The sequence below is a fragment of the Mirounga angustirostris genome, unplaced genomic scaffold, assembly GCF_029215605.1.
Source record: "Mirounga angustirostris isolate CCGP_5_RB_7025 unplaced genomic scaffold, mMirAng1.0.hap1 SCAF_4, whole genome shotgun sequence".
NCBI lineage: Eukaryota > Metazoa > Chordata > Mammalia > Carnivora > Phocidae > Mirounga > Mirounga angustirostris.
The window spans coordinates 103,846,865-103,862,837 of NW_026991712.1; the positions used below are offsets into that span (position 1 = coordinate 103,846,865).

At 37.1% G+C, this 15,973-nt stretch overlaps 1 long non-coding RNA gene across 6 annotated transcripts in view; it reads left to right on the plus strand.

The window, feature by feature from the left end:
* Positions 1–15,973, plus strand: part of LOC129046446 (uncharacterized) — a 231,958-nt gene that overhangs the window by 20,908 nt on the left and 195,077 nt on the right. The gene's annotated exons all lie outside the window — the stretch shown is intronic.

The window sequence follows — 15,973 nt, forward strand, 5'->3', positions numbered from 1 at the left end:
GAGAAGTTTATAGATTTTGGATACCAGCCCTTTATCTGTAGTGTCATTTGCAAATATCTTCTCCCATTCTGTGGGTTGCCTCTTTGTTTTGTTGACTGTTTCCTTTGCTGTGCAGAAGCTTTTTATCTTGATGAAGTCCCAAAAGTTCATTTTTGCTTTTGTTTCACTAGCTTTTGGAGATGTATCTTGAAAGAAGTTGCTGTCAAAGAGGTTACTGCCTATGTTCTCCTCTAGAATTTTAATGGATTCCTGTCTCACATTGAGGTCTTTCATCCACTTTGAGTTTATCTTTGTGAATGGTGTTAGAGAATGGTCGAGTTTCATTCTTCTGCATGTGGCTGTCCAATTTTCCCAGCACCATTTATTGAAGAGACTGTCTTTTTTCCTTTGCATGTTTTTTCCTGCTTTGTCAAGATTATTTGACCAAAGAGTTGAGGGTCCATATCTGGGTGTTCTATTCTGTTCCATTGGTCTATATGTCTGTTTTTGTGCCAGTGCCATGCTATCTTGGTGATCACAGCTTTGTAATATAGCTTGAAATCAGGCAACATGATGCCCCCAGCTTTGTTTTTCTTTTTCAACATTTCCTTGGTGATTCGGGGTCTTTTCTGATTCCATACAAATTTTAGGATTGTTTGTTCCAGCACTTTGAAAAATGTCATTGGAATTTTGATCAGGATGACATTGAAGGTATAGATTGCTCTGGGTAGCATAGACATTTTAACAATGTTTATTCTTCCGATCCATGAGCATGGAATATTTTTCCATCTTTTTGTGTCTTCTTCAGTTTCTTTCATGAGTGTTTTGTAGTTCCTAGAGTATAGATTCTTTACCTCTTTGGTTAGGTTTATTCCGAGGTATCTTATGGTTCTTGGTGCTATTGTAAATGGAATTGTTTCTCTAATTTCTCTTTCTACAGTTGCGTTGTTAGTGTATAACAAAGCAACTGATTTCTGGGCATTGATTTTGTATCCTGCCACATTACTGAATTGCTGTATGAGTTCTAGTAATTTGGGGGTGGAGTCTTTTGGATTTTCCACATAAAGTATCACGTCATCTGCGAAAAGAGAGAGTTCGACTTCTTCTTTGCCAATTTGAATACCTTTTATTTCTTTTTGTTGTCTGATTGCTGTTGCTAGGACTTCTAGTACTATGTTGAACAATAGTGGCGAGAATGGGTATCCCTGACGTGTTCCTGATCTTAAGGGAAAGGCTCTCAGCTTTTCCCCATTGAGGATGATATTCGCTGTGGGTTTTTCATAGGTGGATTTTATGAACTTGAGGAATGTTCCTTCTATCCCTATACTCTGGAGAGTTTTAGTCAGGAAAGGATGTTGTATTTTGTCAAATGCTTTTTCTGCACCGTTTGAGAGGACCATATGGTTCTTTTCCCTCCTCTTATTAATGCGTTCTATCACATTGATTGATTTGCAAATGTTGAACCACCCTTGCATCCTGGGGATAAATTCCACTTGGTTATGGTGGATGATCCTTTCAATGTATTGTTGGATCCTATTAGCTAGGATTTTGTTGAGGATTTTGGAATCCATATTCATCAGGGATATCGGTCTGAAATTCTCCTTTTTGATGGGGTCTTTGCCTGGGTTGGGGATTAAGGTAATACTGGCTTCATAGAATGAGTTTGAAAGTTTTCCTTCCTTTTCAATTTTTTGAAACAGCTTCAGTAGAATAGGTATTATTTCTTCTTTGAATGTTTGGTAGAATTCCCCAGGGAATCCATCAGGCCCTGGACTCTTGTTTTTTGGGAGGTTTTTGATCACTGCTTCAATCTCGTTATGGGTTATTGGCCTATTCAGGTTGCCAATTTCTTCCTGTTTCAGTCTTGGCAGCTTATAGGTTTCCAGGAAGGCCTCCTTTTCATCCAGATTGCTCAGTTTATGGGCATATAGTTGTTGATAATAATGTCTAATAATTGTTTCTATTTCCTTGGTGTTAGTCGTGATCTCTCCCCTTTCATTCATAATTTTATTAATTTGGGTCCTTTCTCTTTTCTTTTGGATAAGTCTGGCCAGCGGTTTATTGATCTTATTAGCTCTTTCAAAGAACCAACTTCTAGTTTCGTTGATCTGATCTACTGTGTTTCTGGTTTCTAATTCATTGATCTCTGCTTTAATTTTAATTATTTCTCTTCTAATGCATGGTTTAGGCATCGTTTGTTGCTTTTTCTCTAGTTCTTTAAGGTGTAGAGTTAGTTGGTGAATTCGGGATTTTTCTATTTTTTTGAGTGAGGCTTGGATGGCTATGTATTTCCCCCTTAGGACCGCCTTTGCAGTATCCCATACATTTGGACCGATGTGTTTTCATTCTCATTGATTTCCATGAATTGTATAAGTTCTTCTTTGATTTCCTGGTTGGCCCAAACATTCTTGAGCAGAGTGGTCTTTAGCTTCCAAGTGTTTGAATTTCTTCCAAATTTTTTCTTGTGATTGAGTTCCAGTTTTAAAGCATTGTGGTCTGAGAATATGCAGGGAATAATCTCAATCTTTTGGTATCGGTTGAGACCTGATTTGTGACCCAGTATATGGTCTATTCTGGAGAAAGTTCCATGTGCGCTCAAGAAGAATGAGTATTGTTTTAGGGTGGAATGTTCTGTAAATCTCTATGAGGTCCATCTGGTCCAGTGTGTCATTCAAAGCTCTTGTTTCTTTGTTGACTGTCTGCTTAGATGATCTGTCTATTGCTGAGAGTGGAGTATTGATGTCTCCTACAATTAACATATTGTTATCAATATGACTCTTTATTTTGTTTAACAGTTGGCTTATGTAGATGGCTGCTCCCATGTTGGGGGCATAGATATTTACAATTGTTAGATCTTTTTTTTTTTTTTTTTTTAAGATTTTATTTATTTATTTATTTGACAGAGAGAGACACAGCGAGAGAAGGAACACAAGCAGGGGGAGTGGGAGAGGGAGAAGCAGGCTTCCCGCTGAGCAGGGAGCCCGATGTGGGGCTCGATCCCAGGACTCTGGGATCATGACCTGAGCCGAAGGCAGACGCTTAACGACTGAGCCACCAGGCGCCCCCAATTGTTAGATCTTCTTGTTGGATAGACCCTTTAAGTATGATATAGTGTCCTTCTGTGTCTCTAATTACAGACTTTAGTTTAAAATCTAATTTGTCTGATATAAGAATTGCTACCCTAGCTTTCTTTTGAGGTCTGCTGGCATGGAAGATAGATCTCCATCCCTTCACTTTCAATCTGGATGTATCTTTAGGTTCAAAATGAGTCTCTTGTAGGCAGCATATGGATGGGTCCTGTCTTTTTACCCAATCTGCAACCCTGTGCCATTTTATGGGAGTGTTTAGGCCATTCATGTTGAGAGTGATTATTGAAAGATATGAATTAATTGTCATCATGTTGCCTGTGAAGATGTTGTTTTTATAGATTGTCCCTGTAAATTTCTGTTGTAGATCACTCTTGGGGTCTTTCTCCTTTTATAGAACCCCTCCTTAATATTTCTTAGAGGACTGGCTTAGTGGTCACATATTCTTTCAGTTTCTGCTGGTCGTGGAAGATCTGCATCTCTCCATCCATTCTAAATGAAAGCCTTGCTGGATAAAGTATTCTTGGCTGCATGTTCTTCTCATATAGTATCCTGAATATGTCTTGCCAGGCCTTTCTGGCTTGCCAAGTCTCTGTGGATAGGTCCGATGTTATTCTGATGTTCCTCCCTCTGTACATAAGGAATCTCTTCCCCCTAACTGCCCTTAAGATGGTGTCCTTGGTTCTAAGATTTGCAAGTTTTACTATTACATGCCAGGGTGTTGGCCTGTTTTCCTTGATCTTAGGAGGGGTCCTCTCTGCCTCTAGGACTCGAATGTTTGTTTCATTCCCCAGATTAGGGAAGTTCTCAGCTACGATTTGCTCAAATACATCTTCTAGTCCTCTCTCTCTCTCCACTCCCTCCGGGATTCCAATTATTCTGACATCGGAACGCTTCATGGTGTCACTTATTTCTCTGATTCTATTTTCATGGATTCTGAGTTGTTTTTCCCTGGCCTCCTCGTTTCCCTTTTTATCTATTATATTGTCTTCCAGGTCGCTTATTCGTTCTTCTGCCTCACTTACCCTAGCTGTTAGATTATCTAGATTGGATTGGGTCTTATTGATAGCATTTTTAAGTTCTGCCAATTCACCTTTTATTTCTGCCCTTAGAGACTCTATGTTGCCATTAATTGATTTCTCCATTCTAGCCATTGTCTTCACAATTGGTAGCCTGAATTCCATCTCCGACATCTTGGTTATATCTCTATCCATTTGTAAATCTGCAGCATAAGTCATAATCTCTGAGTCTTTTCTGTTTGGGGGGTTCCTCCTACTAGTCATTCTGTTGATGGGTGTTTGAGGGAATGTATAGAGTCCAAATTATTGACCAGAACCCAAGCAAGATGCACCTGTTTTCTTGGGGCCTTAGGGTTGCTGGCCTCTTGTTTTCCCAGCCTGTCTTCTGCAGGAGGGGCCTGCTGTGCTGTTACTCAGGCAACCCTGTTTAGGCAGAGTTGCCCTGCACCTCTGTGGCGGGGGATGGGCTCAGCGGGAATCAGTTTTGGGGGCTTTTGTTCTCTGGTGGCTTACCCTGGCGGCTTTCCGCGTCTCTTCCGCGAGTCAGAGCAGAAGAGATGGTTTCCAACCCTCTGCCTCAGAGCAGAGAGACCTCAATCTGTTCTTCAGTTAGCTCTCCAGGCCACACTGTCTCCATTTCTGTCCGTGCTGCTATAAACTGCAACGTCCTGGGTTGTGCGCCCCTCCCCAGCACCTCCAGTCCTGCCTCCAGGTCAGGGCACGTCTCTGCCCTTTGTGCTTCTAAAACCACCAGCTGTTCCCAGTTCACCTGCACAACCCTGCCACTCCGGGTTCCCGCCCCGGGGGCTGCCCTAAAGTCCGTTCCCCGCTGCTACTGGTCTGTGAGTCTGTGCCCCATCCCCAGCGAGCAAGGCTGTCACTCACCAGCGGCATAGAATCCTCATGGCCAGGCACCCTCCTGCTGCCATTTATCCTCTGATATCTGCCTGCAGAATCAGGGCTCCCCGCTTTGTCCCTCAAAACCACCCGCCTGCAATATTCTGTTTATAGAGATCCAGATCTTCTTCCATCTCAGGCTGGTTTCGTGGGTGCTCAGAGTGGTCTGGTAGATATCCAGCTCAATTCTGGGGACCAGTTGAAATAGGGTCCCCTACTCCTCTGCCATCTTTCCTTCCCTCAACAAAGCAGGTTAAGAGGGAACATACCTCAACACAATAAAGGTCATATATGAAAAAAAAAAAAAAACACAAACAAAACAGATAACATCATCCTCAGTGGGGAAAAACTGAGAGCCTTCCCCTAAGGTCAGGAACAAGATAAGGATGCCCACTCTCACCACTTGTATTCAACATAGTACTGGAAGTCCTAGCCACAGCAATCAGACAACAAAAAGAAATAAAAGGTATCTAAATAGGTAAGGGAGAAGACAAGTTTCACAAGTTGCAGTTCCTGAAAGACAAAAAAAAAAAAAAAAAATCTGCTAGAGCTGATACAGGAATTCAGTAAAGCTGCAAGATACTAAATCAATCTACAGAAATCTGTTGCATTTCTATACACCAATAATGAAGCAGCAGAAAGAGAAATTAAGCAATCAATCCCATTTATAATTGCACCAAAAACCATAAGATACCTAGGAATAAACCTAACCAAAGAGGTGAAAGACCTGTACTCTGAAAACTATAAAACATTGTGGAAAAAATTGAAGATGACACAAAGAAATGGACATTCCATGCTCATGGATTAGAAGAGCAAATATTGTTAAAATGTCTATACTACCCCAAACTATCTACATATTTAATACAATCCCTATCAAAATACCAACAGCATTTTTCACAGAACTAGAACAAGCAGTCTTGAAATTTGTATGGAACCACAGAAGACCCCAAATAGCCAAAGAAATCTTGAAGAAAGACAAGCAAAGCTGGAAGCATCACAATTCCAGACTTCTAGTTATACTGCAAAGCTGTAGTCATCAAAACATTAGAGTACTGGCACAAGAAAAGACACATAGATCAATGGAACAGAATAGAGATCCCATAAATCAACCCAAGAACATATGGTCAATTAATCTTCAAAAAAGTAGGCAAGAATATGTAGTGGGAGAAAGACATCTCTTCAACAAATGGTATTGGGAAAACTGGACAAGTATGTGCAAAAGAATGAAACTGGACCACTTTCTTACACCATAAACAAAAATAAATTTTAAAAGGATGAAAGACCTAAATATGAGGCCTGAAACCATAAAAATCCTAGAAGAGAGTACAGGAAGTAAATTCTCTGACCTCAGCCATAGAAACATTTTTCTTGATATATTTCCTGAAGCAAGGGAAGCAAAAGCAAAAATAAGCTCTTGGGACTACATTGAAATAAAAGCTTCTATACAGTGAAGGAAATAATCAACAAAACTAAAAGACTATCTAAACTAACTAAATGGGAGAAGATTATTGCAAATGACATATCCAATAAAGGGTTAGTATCCAAAATATGTAAAGGATTTATACAATTTAATGCCAAAAAAAAAAAAAAAACAACCCAATTTAGAAATGGGTAGAAGACATGAACAGATATTTCTTCTAAGAAGACATTCACAAGGCCAACAGACACAATATTGTCAATATTAGTAATCAGGGAATACAAATCAAAACCTCAAGGAAATATCACCTCACACCTGTCAGAATGTCTAAAATAAAAAAACACAAGAAACAAATATTGGCAAGGATGTAGAGAAAAAAAAAAAAAGGACCCTCATAACGCTGTTGATAGGAATGCAACCTGGTGCATCGACTCCGGAAAATAGTATGGAGGCTCCTCAAAAAATTAAAAATAGAACTGTCCTATGATCCAGTAATTGCACTACTGGGCATTTGCCTGAAGAATACAAAAACCCTAAGGTGAAAAGATACAGGCACCTCTATGTTTATTGCAGCATTATTTACAATAGCCAAAATGTGAAAGCAACCCAAGTTTCCATCAATAGATGAATGGATAAAGAAGAGGTGTTTTATATATATGTGTACACACAAACACACAATGGAATATTAACCACAAAAAAGAATGAAATCTTCCATTTGCAACAGCATGGGTGGATCTATAGGGTATAATGCTAAGTGAAATAAGTCAGTCAGAGAAGGAATTTAAGAAACTAAACAAAGGAACAAATAAAAAAAGACAAAAAACAAAACAAAAAACACCCAGACTCTTAAATATAGAGAACAAACTGATGGTTACCCGAGGGGAGGTGGATAGGGGCATGGGTGGAATAGATGAAAAGGATTAAGAGTATACTTATGGTGATGAGCATTGAGTATAGAATTGTTGAATCACTATATTGTATACCTGAAACTAATATAACACCGTATGTTAATTATACTGCAATTAAAATAAATTAAAAATTTTTAAAAAGATTAAACTTTACGTTGTCCCCAAACTAATAAGACCACTGGCTCTACAAGAGTTCCTCTAATGTGAAATTTCTTATGGCAGAAAATAAACCTATGTTTGTCAGACTATAGATGTGGTATGCTTTGGTGGTCTTTGAGCAGATTTTTAAATCATTTTTGAACATCATTTTCTGTGCCCAGCACCCTCAAGGACATTTAAAAAGACAGACCAACTACATTGACAAATGGAAACCAGCATGTAACTGAGTTGTTACAGGAAGCTGTGTAAGAAAGCAGAGAAGAAAAAAATAAAGGAGAGACTAATTTTTATCTCCCTAATCCTTTGAGTTTCTCCATTATTTGATTCTAATTCATGTTTTACCCTTACATTCACCTTATGCTACAGGGAAGTTGAAGTATTTATTCTTTTTTGAACACATTCATATATTCTTCTCTGTATACTTAAATATGCTGCATATCCCAGCCCCTTAGTGATGACTTTCTTGGTCTTCATACAAATACAAACTTTGATGACCTATATATTTTGTACCTTCTATTATGACACTTATAGTTTCCTTTGTATTATAGTCATTTATAAATTTGATTTGATTATTAGATCTAAAAAATTTTTAAATATTTTAAGTAATCTCTACACCCAATGTGGGGCTCAAACTGACAACCCTGATTCAAGAGTCACATGTTCCACGGACTGAGCCAGTCAGGTACCCCTGATTATTAGATTTCATCATTATGTCTTATCTGGAAAGTTGCAATAGCCTCCTGATCAATTTCTTTGTTTCCACTCTATACACCTTACAGTCTATTCTCCTCACAGTAACTAGTGTGGTCTTTAAAAGATACAAATTTGAATGTGTTGTTTGAACCTTTCAATTGGTTTCCTATCACTCTTGGAATATAAAGTCCTTATCATGTCCTCTAAAGCTTTACAAGGTACTTCTATAATCTCATAATCCTACTAATCTGTTTCTTATGCACTCCCCTTTAGTCATTCCTCATCAGGGGTGATGGGGTAGAGGCACAGAATGAAAAATAGAATCCTTCCTCATGACCTTTGTGTTTGCTATCTCTCTTTCTAGTATTCTTCTAGATGCTCATATCCCTTCCATTTATTCAACATCTATTCAGATGTCCTTTCCTCAGAGGGTTTCGTTACTGCTTTGGAAATAGTGTACCTCCTCACCTTCCCATCACTAATCACTTATCCTGATGTATTAAATTTTGGGCATATAACAGCCTAGACATTATATTAATGCTAATATATGTGAGAGTGTGCATGCATGTGTGTGTTTATGATACAAGCTTTATGAGGTTAAGTATATTTGTCTTGTCTTTTTCTTGCTCACTTCTTCATCCACAGGCCAAAAATATTACCTGGCACATTTTAGGAAGTCAGAAATTATTTTTTGAATTAATAAGTACTTTTCAATCATATGTCTATCTCGCTTGCATATGTCAAAGTTTCAATTTTGCATTCAGAGGCAGTTAAATGCACAGATTTAGGAGTGAAACAGCCTGGGTTTATATTCCTGTTCTGCTATGCAACCAGGGAAAGTTTTGTGACCTTTCTGCCTCAGTTTTCTAATCTGTAAAATGGAGAAAATGTCTTCCTTATAGGCTTTTTATGAGTATTATATGAATTAATCTGGCATAGAGTCAGTGCTATTGAAGTATTTGTTGTCATTTATACATTTAATTGGTGATTATTTGAGTAATGTCTGTTTTCCCCATGAGACTTTTAGGAACCATATTAATTTTTTTCTTACCACTGTATCTCCAGACACCAGCTCATACTAGGAACTCTACACATTATATTAAAAAAAGAGAATGGTTTAAGTTTTGAGGTAATGCTTGCATGTTTGTATGCACCTAAATCTTTCCCATATTCTGTAGTTACCAGTGATGGACACTAGATGGCAAGCTTGTTCTAAGCAAGGCAAATGTTGGAGCATTAAGCCTCATAAATGGAGTGAAAGTGCAAGGTAGGGGGAAATGTCATATATGTTTTTTAGGTTGGCAGGATGGTAGGAAGATGAGAGTTTAATCACAAAATAAGGAGAATCACCTATCTTTTATTCTGCTTCATTCTATTGTGTGTATTACCCTTCTGACCAGCTAACCTCTTGCATAGTGATGCTTTTTGGCATTTCTGTCATTCTACTAGCCCCTTGTTACAGTATTCATAGTTTTCTATTGAAAAACAGTGTTTAGAAAGTTCTCTTATAGTATTCACTATTAACAAAAGTTTCCTAATTCTTTCAATTCTTTCAGGTTCCTATACCTGCTGGTTCTAAAAGTCCATTATGATTTTGGCTGGCACATGAGTTACTCTATACCTTAAACCCTCTATTCCTCATTCTTGAGCAAGAACTTTGACTTTTATTCTGATTATTGGCCACATACACTGATGTGAACCACACATCATTTTTGTTCTCTAGCTATCAATGTACCATCTTGGAAAAAGAAACTGTTGGGTTCAATGTTACTGTGTTTGTCTAACTTTACTTTTGTTTAGCAAAATTATTAACAGGCACCTGGTATAAAAGAAAGAAAAGAAAGTGTTGAGGAGCATACAAATCAGGTAGCTTCTGAATGATCAAATTTTTTAGATTCTGGAAATTAATTTTATAAATATCCATTATTTAAAATTGATTAAATGTATGTGTATGCTATGGTAAATTAAATTTACTAAAATATATTCAAAATGTGGGCATGTACTTTAAGACAGTGGTCTTATTATTTTTCCCTTTGTAATATGATGTGACATATTATTGGCTAAAAGAAAGAAACTTGGTTAACTTTCTTTCAACTGCTGAAGAAAATATTTTTTTCTTCCTTTTCTATGCTTATTAAGAAGGGTGATTATTACTTAATTCTCTTCATTAGAATGGCTTAAACTGAAAGGAATATAAATTATTTAATTATTAAAATTAATTTTTTTTAGTTAACTCAGACTTTGCTACCATTTGCAACGTTGGCAGGAATTCAGACCTATTGATAATATTTCTCAGTTTAAATGATTGAAAGTGGAAAAAAAAATCAGTACAGTGATTTCTTATATCATGGGAAGACTTGTAGCATGAATTCTGAGTCTTACACTGACTCCTATGTACTCTCCAATCTCTCTATTTTCTTTCAAATCTGACTCATAAAATTATTTTATATTCAATTTGAGAATTTATGAGTTGAGCTATTATAGTAAGAAGACATCCCCCAGGTAAATTTTTCAAATATATGACTGTCCCACAAATATCCCAGATTCAGTCACCCTGAGAACTCACATTTTTTAAAAAGATGTATTTATTTGAGAGAGAGAGAGTGTGCAAGTGCACGTGTGCTTGGGGGGGTTGGGAAGGGCAGAGGGAGAGGGAGAGAGAGAATCCTCAAGTGGACTCCCCACTGAGCATGGAGCCCAATGTGGGGCTCAATCACAGGACCCTGAGCCGAAATCAAGAGCCAGATACTTAACTGACTGAGCCATCCAGGTGCCCCAAGACTCATATTTTTATTTTTTAAAAATTTTTTTAGGAGACTTTATTTATTTATTTGCCAGAGAGAGAGAAAGAGGACAAGCAGGGGGAATGGCAGGGAGAGGGAGAAGCAGGCCTCCTACTGAGCAAGGAGCCTGATGCGGGACTCAATCCCAGGACCCCTAGATCACGACCCAGCTGAAGGCAGCTGCTTAACTGACTGAGCCAACAGGTGTCCCAAGAACTCATATTTTTAAAAACAACTATAACTTACTTGAAATGAATCAATTATTATTTTCTAAAATTAATGCATATTTAGGGATTCCTGGGTGGCTCAGTTAGTTAAGCGTCTGTCTTCAGCTCAGGTTTTCATCTGAGGGGGGAGCCTGCTTCTCCCTCTGCCTGCCACTCCCACTGCTTGTGTGCTCTCTCTCTCTGACAAATAAACAAATAAAATCTTAAAAAAAAGTAATGCATATTTATATTGAACCTCTATGCTGATTAGCAAATGAAAGAAAGAAAAAACATAACCCCAACTATTGATAAACTCTGTTAACAGTTTAGTATAGTCTTTCTACTCTTTTATCCATTTTATATACATATGTTTGTAAAATTGAAGATCATCATTCATATTACTTTGTAACTCAGTAATGTATTACACACATCTTTTTTTTTTTTAAAAGATTTATTTATTTATTTATTTTTGAGAGAGAGACACAGCGAGAGAGGGAACACAAGCAGGGAGAGCAGGAGAGGGAGAAGCAGGCTTCCCGCAGAGCAAGGAGCCCGATGCGGGGCTTGATCCCAGGACCCCGGGATCACGACCTGAGCCGAAGGCAGACGCTTAACCATCTGAGCCACCCAGGCGCCCCTACAAACATCTTTTTGTATAATTATACATTGTTCTTCAAATCATGTTTTATAGGATCCCAATGCATGGATTTAACCAATCCCTTTATTATTTTCCTTTATTATATATTAATATATAGCATTAGATAGATACAGAAGAATATAGCTAACATAAATGTTATAGAGCCTGGTAATATAAAAAGGACATCCATGAATCCACCACCTCACTTCTAAATGAAAATATTGCCTAACAATGATTATTCTACATTGGCAAATTCCCCAATGTACAGTAATACCATGTGAGGAAGTTGCAGCTAAATAATCTAGGTTGGGCTCCAGCATGCACAGTCCTGTCTATACAATTTTTCCATCTGCTTGAAGTCATCTTTTTCTTTCTTGCCTTTATCTTGTGTCTTGTTTTGATCTATCACTTATGAAAAACAGTTTGTATAAGGATAGGCAGACACACAGATATCACACCTACCCCAAAAAATAGTTTTCAGAGACACTGTCTTAATCCAAATTTAGCAAAGATCCATTTTCATAAAGGACACTACCCACATTAATGCAGCTCCTTTCACAGTAGAAAAAGCACTTACAATATTACACAAAACAATTAACTTGTCATCTTTTTAAACACTTTATTTCAGAATAGGATCTTTGCTTTATCTTTTTATAATCAAAGCCTCATTTAAAGTATTTTTTCTCTACTTCTAGATAAAAGGAAAGGCTAGCTTAAAGGGTTCTGCTTCTATCAAGTTTTAAACAGCTTTAACTATTTCTAGATAATTTCAGCTAGTTTATTACAGTTCAAGTCAGAGGAAATAGCTATTTCTTAAGATTAAAGACAGTATCTTATCTCTTCTGGGTAATTTTTATGGTCTACTTAACCAATAAAAGTCTGACTGTCAATATTTGCTAAATGAATGATTTTGTGAGTAGAATTATTCAGTAATACTTCAATTGTCTAGAATTAAGCAAACTGGCAACCTATTCTATGTAAAATAAAGCATAGCCCCCCATCAAAAAAGTACTTGCAAAAGTCTCTTGATACTCATATGGGGAACTTGCTCTCTACTCTGCCAGTTCTCACCCTTGAGGTTTGATTTGAGTTACCTCTATGTACTTCAGGGTTAGACTCATTGGCTTGAAGCAGTCATGATCTGGCCACTGAGTTTATTTCAGGGGTGAGCAGAAGAGCCAGTCCAATTAAACTATACTTCAGGACTTTTGCTGTGAACACCAGGGCAGATCCTCCCTTCAACACTGGGCTTGATATGACAATGAGTGGCTTGGAAATAGTAAGGCATTTTGTTAATTGGAAGAGCGTGGCCTAAGATGATGGCCTCCTCAAGGCGTAGAGACCAAAAATTCATCGTGGTGCAGTTTTGTTTCTGACCTGGAGATAGAGTTACCCCTACAGTGTTCCTTTATGTTAGCCAGTATCCCTCCTTTTTTGTAACATCCAGCTTTGTTTCATTTTCTGTCACTTGCAACCAAAAGAATTCCAACTTATTGATTTACTTTATTTTGGTTATTTCTTTAGTTCTTTATTCAGATAGCTTTAGGTTATGAATGATTCTGAAAACCTCCACTTTGTGGTTTTCAAGCAAACAGTTGACAAAAATTTAAAGGGAAAAATGGGTAAGTCCACTGCCATTAGTCAGCCATTCAATCAGTCAGTGCATATTTATAAAACCATCAAACTAGGAAACTCATGACGGTAATGGACCATATCTTCTTTTTTATGTCTGTGTCCACAATTTCTAGGGTAATTTCTTACACATTGTAATTGCTCAACTATTATCTAATGAATAAATGAATAAAATAATTAAAGATATCATAATTATTAGAAAAAACTCTGGATTATTATTGCCTAAAATATTTGATAATTGAAGAAAAGCAGATTTATGTTGATGATATTAAGCCCCAGATAGGCATAAGTGGGTAAGGAAAAACTCATATTATTATTTCTGTAATCATGATAAATTACTTCACTTCTCTGAACCTCATCTGTAAAATAATAATATCAAGCTGAAGAATTTCTTTGAGTATTTAATGAAATAATGTATGTAAATTGCCTATAAGAGCTCAATAACTTTTAGCTGCTCTTATTGTAATGAATGGGTGATCAACCTCACCATAATTTAATAATGTTTGATTATTACTGCATTGTCATAACTTTCAAATTTTGTTGAAAGCTAAACCTTGTAGTTAAAAGTGACACTAAACATATCCAGTCAAGGTTGGATTTACGTATTTCATTAAGTAATCACTTACCAGATTTTCACATCAAATGTCTCAGTTTAAGAATATTGCTGGCATTCACTTTTATAGAATGCTGACAACATTTTTTTTTTCAAAGATTTTATTTATTTATTTGAGAGAGAGAGCACATGAGATGGGGGAGGGTCAGAGGGAGAAGCAGACTCCCTGCCGAGCAGGGAGCCCGATGCGGGACTCGATCCAGGGACTCCAGGATCATGACCTGAGCCGAAGGCAGTCACCCAACTGACTGAGCCACCCAGGCACCCAAGGAAGCTGAAAATCTTGCCTGGCTTATCCAACTATACTAATTCTTTATAGCAGATTAGATATATTAGGAAAGAATTAGAATTAGAGCTATCAGTCATGAAACTCAAGAACATCTTAATCATAGCAAGAAAGCAAATTATTGAAAGTCTTCTAAGTAAAAATCAGAGAGTCTGAAAAGCATCTCATTATGACTTTTCCAATTAGAAAATTTTGCTAAATATCCACAGAATCATTGCAAGTGCTAATGAAATATAAAATAGCCTGCATCTTCATTTACCCAGTTCAAATGTGCTTTAAGCACACTTAGTGCATTTTTTATTTTATGTTCAAAGTACATATCAGAAAAATAAATAGCCAAGAATTGAGAACTATTTTTGTCCATTGTTACCTGTTATTTTCTTATCTTTTCTCTGGATTTCCTAAACCCAAAAGCTGTGTTTCTCAAAGTACATTCCAGGACTACCTGTATCACCCGACTGCCTTTTTAACAATATGTATTAATATGTATTGAATGATTAACCAATTTCTATTCAGTGTTTTTGAGTCCATAACAGAACCTATACCACCAGACTCTATTGGAGTGAGATCTGAGAATCTACTTTGTTAACAAACTCCCCTCCTAATGCAAAGACAAAGTCTTATTCTCTGTGGAACTTAAAACACACATACATAAACCTATTAGTTGCTATTAAAGTCCTACTAATGGCCACTGTATTTTTTACTAAAGTCAGTCTACAGAACTGAGTCCTATATAACTATGTTTAATAACAACAATGAAAACCACCAAAATTAGTGCTGAGAATGTAATAAAGGGCTTAATTAATGTATCCATATAGTTACATCATGAATTAATTCTGTGAAAATATAGAAAATGGCATAAAAAGTATAACTAAATAACTAAGCAAATGTTGTCATCATGGACCATGGAATCAGTGAGCATTCCCAATGCTGTAGGAATTAGTATGGTGTATATTAATAATACATATTTATTAACATATCCAAATACAGACCATAGTGCCTATCACATGATATGGACTAAATCACATGATATGAACTAAATACATATTTTAAAATGTATTTATGTGTTTTATGTATTTATTTTTATTTATTATAAGATTAGACATATGATTATATATTAATGTAGACAGATCAGTATTTTTTTTTTAATTTTTAATTTATTTGAGAGAGAGAGAGAGACCATGAGCGTTGGGCAGGGGCAGAGGGAGAGGGAAAAGAAGGCTCCCCACTGAGCAGGGAGCCCAACGCAGGGTGTAGGGCTCTATCCCAGAACCCTGAGATCATGACCTGAGTCAAAGGTAGATGCTTAACTAACTGACTGAGTCACCCAGGTGCCCCAACAGATCAGTATTTGTAGGAAATTAGGTTTTTGGAGATTTTTTTTACTCATATGGTAGGCTGAGTTATTTGCTTCAATTCTTTTCCCTGCTTCCTGTAATCATTTCCACTGTAACTTTTCAATTCTACCCCCTCCACACACAAGAGTATACTTTCTTCCCTACCTTTTGATGTTTTGCTCAGTCATATTAACTTTTTTCGGCAGTGGGATTTTAGAAGATAGAACACAGATGTGTTTGTGTATTCAGGTTTTTCCTCTAGCTCTTTGCCATTACCATGAGATTACCCTAACTAGCTAGTGGCTCCAGGGGGGGAATGAA